Source organism: Humulus lupulus, chromosome 3 (genome assembly GCF_963169125.1).
Source record: "Humulus lupulus chromosome 3, drHumLupu1.1, whole genome shotgun sequence".
NCBI classification, from domain to species: Eukaryota; Viridiplantae; Streptophyta; class Magnoliopsida; order Rosales; family Cannabaceae; genus Humulus; species Humulus lupulus.
In genome coordinates, this window is record NC_084795.1 from 70,894,686 (window position 1) to 70,898,612 (window position 3,927).

A 3,927-nucleotide genomic window follows, 5' to 3' on the forward strand; every position below is an offset into this window, starting at 1 on the left:
TGATCCTGAGATTGAGAAGGCCTGCAAAAGAGAAAGAAAACAGAAAATACTTGAAAGGATGACCCAGAACGTCAATAATGTTGCCAACAACAATCTGAATCAAGGTAATGCGGGTAACGTTGCAGCTGAGGCAAACCTACCCCTGAGGGATTATGTACTCCCTACTGTTATAGGGGTACATTCTAGTATTCACCCACCTACTGTAGAGGCGAACAATTTTGAGATCAAGCCTTCGATTATCCAAATGGTTCACAATTGCGTTCAATTTGGGGGGCTACCTAATGAGGATCTGAACCTCCATATTACCAACTTTTTGGAGTTATGTGATACTTTCAAAATGAACAGAGTAAGTAATGATGTAATCCGTTTGAGTCTTTTTCGTTTTCATTGAGAGACAGAGCTGAAAGTTGGTTGATTTTGCTACAAGCCAATTCCATTGTGACATGGGAAGACCTTGCTCAAAAATTTCTCGCTAAGTATTTCCCTCCTACTAAATCGGCCCGGATTAGAGGTTAAATAAATAATTTCTGTCAATTTGAGGGGGAATCGTTATATGATGCTTGGGAAAGGTTTAAAGAGCTACTTAGAAAATGTCCACATCATGGTATAGTGAAATGGATGTTGGTGCACACTTTCTATAGTGGACTGAGGGGAAACACAAAGACAATAATTGATGCAGCAGCAAGTGGAGCATTTATGAGCAAAAGCGCTAACAAAGCTTATGAGCTTTTAGAGGAGATGGCCATGAATAATTATAATTGGCTGGCTGAGCGAGAAAATAAGAAGGTGGTAGGAGTTCTAGAAGTTGATCCTATTGCTATGCTCACTGCTCAAATTGCTTCGCTAACAAAACAAATGCAACAACAAAACAACATGTCAACTCAAGCGATGCAACTACAACCCGCTCCTATCAGTTGTGAGACAAGTGGAGGCTCTAATCACTTTCAGCAATGTCCAGTGAGAAGTTCTTAGTCGGTAGATGATATTCCACTTGAAAAGGTTCAAGCCATTGGTAATTTCCCAAGGCAACCGAATAACAACCCATATCCTAACACTTATACTCCAACGTATAAGAACCCCCCAAATTTGTCATGGAGTAATAATCAAGGGCACCAACCACAGTATCATCCAAATCCACATCAATATCCTCCAAATTGACCATCTTATGGGCTAAATCCAAGACTCTTTTATGATACTCAAAGGCCACTAATGCCGCAAAATCAACAACCACCGCCTCAAATGACTAAACCAAAGGTATCCACTGATTCATTGAGCCAATTTATGTCAGAAACCAGATCCTCTATTCAGAGCTTAGAAACACAAGTTTATCAACTTTCAAAGTTAATGGCAGATCGTAATGAAGGGTCTTTACCTAGTTCAACTGTGGTGAAACCCAAAGAGCAATGTCAAGCTGCCACTTTGAGGAGCAGGACTAAGTATGAGGGGCCTACAGTAGACAACAAGGGCAAGAAGATAGAGGTTCAACATGTCACTAGTCCAGCACGAGAGGAGGTTACTAAAGAAAAATACACCGAACCTACACCAAAGATTCCATATCCTCAACGGTTTTGAAAGGCTAATCTTGACAAACAATTTTCTAAATTTTTGGATATCTTTCGAAAACTACACATTGACATCCATTTTGCAGAGGCTTTAGAACAAATGCCAAGTTATGTGAAGTTTATGAAAGAAATTTTGTCAAGAAAGAGGAAATTAGAGGATTATGAGACATTTGCATTAATTGAAGAGTGCACAATACTTCAAAAGAAACTACCTCCAAAGCTTAAAGATCCTGGTAGTTTTAGTATAACATGTTCTATAGGGGGTTTAGTAGAAACAAATGATTTATGTGATTTAGGGGCTAGTGTGAATTTAATGCCTCTATAAATCTTTCAGAAGTTGAATTTTGGAGAAGCTCGGCCAACTACGGTATCTTTACAAATGGCAGATAGGTCAGTTAATCACCGTCTTGGAGTGATTGAGGAGGTATTGGTAAAAGTGGGTAAATTCATCTTTCCTGTGGACTTTATTATTTTAGATATAGAGGAAGATGAAAATATTCCAATAATACTTTGAAGGCCATTCTTAGCCACTAGTATGGCTGTAATTGATGTACAAAAAGGTGAGTTAAAGCTACGAGTGCAAAAAGATGAAGTTATATTTAAATTTTTTGCAGCAATAGAAATTCAAACTTGTTATAGAGTTGAAGTGGTATACTAAGAAGGGAATAAGTCGGAAGCCTCTAAGAAAAGCTCCATAGTTAAAATTGGAATGAGAAAGGGGCGTAACTGGTTAAAAAAAATACTTTAATGAAAGGATTCGAATGTTATATGAGCGAGGGAAAGTTTCGATAATTTCTAATCACAAGAAACGAGGGCCAACTCATGATACTGTGGCTCTTAAGGACATGCGGGGAGGACTTGATCCAAGTTGAATATGAATGAAAACAAGATTCCGGCTAAAAGACTTTAAAGACAGCGCTCTTAGGAGGCATTCCTATGTTTATTTTTAATTTTAGATTATTTGTTTTTGTATTTTTTTTTGTTTGGAACAATATTTTATAAAAAAAATTTAGTTGTTTTTAGTTTTAAGTAGGAAAAATTTAGATGTAACTCGTAACCCGTGAAAAAAGTGAAAAAGATTAAAGTTTAGGTGGTTATAGCTCTACAACGACACATTCTAAGCGCTACAGCAGCCGCTGCCATCTCAACCGTTTAAAGGACCTTCGTCCCAGCCTCCACAACCGCCACACTGACATGGCAGTTCAGGTAAGTCTCTTTTCTCATTCTTTATGTGTAGAGTCCAAGAACTTTACTTAGCTAGTTAGATAGTAGTATTATAGTAGTAATAGTATTATCTTTATGACTGTGGATTTTTGGTTCAGACCGGGAATTATTTGGACACTCATAGTAGTACTTGTAGATTTTCTAAGTTTAACCTATAGTTTAAGAATATTAATGTTAACCTAAGGTTTGATTAATATGGCTGATATTAAGGATAATATTTATTATACTATAAGGTTTAGATAATAACCAATAGGATTTTAAGCACATGTTATGTTTAGGTGATTAAAGGATTAAGTATTTTGAGGATTAAATTTAATAAGGGTAAAGTTTGAATGCTCTAAGGTCAGTCAGCAGCTTTGAATACGTTTGAGGGCTTAGTCAAGGCTGTTTACTTATTTTGAATTAAGCTAAAAATGTGTAATTTCGTGTTTAAATAATCAGCGAATGCCGATATATCGCAGCTATAGGGGGCGATATATCGCAGCACGTAGATACGGAAAACATGAAATGATGCATGTTTGCCTCGGGCATATTGGTCCAGGCGATATATCGCCTCCTTCAGCATATTTTGAATGCTTTTGAATTCGTTTTCCATTCAACCATTCAACCTTTTGATAAGTCCAGCACCTTTTTGAACGAGTCTTCAGCCTCTATTGAACGATTATTCAAATTATTTTCACCTAAAAAGCCATTATTTTTATTCAAGTTAAATTAAGATCCTTTCATTCCTAAACTCTATAAATAGGACCTAATACCCATCCATTATTCATCTTTTGCTCTAAGTTCAGAGGCTGCAAGTTGCTAGGTGAGTGTGAGAGTGTAAACACTTGGGTGGGGAAATCATAAGCTTGATCATCATAAGCTTATCAAACACTTGGGAAAGTAAGGATTTATAGTATTTCGGTTCGAGGTTTAGATTGGTCTTACAAGTCTTCAAGGTAACCCAAACTCTAGTTCGTTTCTATACGTTTTCTTTAAAAGTTCTCATAGTCTTCTACTTATTCTAACCTTATTCTTATTTTGGTTAGGAAATTTAAGAACTCACACTTAAGTTTTTAGTAAGTATTTTCTCAATGGTTTAGTCCTTCCATTCCTTTCATTTCTCTTCTTCTCTATACTCACTCTTTTTCAAATGGTTCTT

The 3,927-nt window shown here is 36.5% G+C and overlaps 1 non-coding gene across 1 annotated transcript; it reads right to left on the bottom strand.

Annotated features, from left to right (window-relative positions):
- Nucleotides 1–501: 501 nt before the first annotated feature.
- On the bottom strand, nt 502–608 carry LOC133828323 (small nucleolar RNA R71). Its single transcript, XR_009890949.1, has one exon. It is a non-coding gene; the product is annotated as a small nucleolar RNA R71 (small nucleolar RNA).
- Nucleotides 609–3,927: the final 3,319 nt, after the last annotated feature.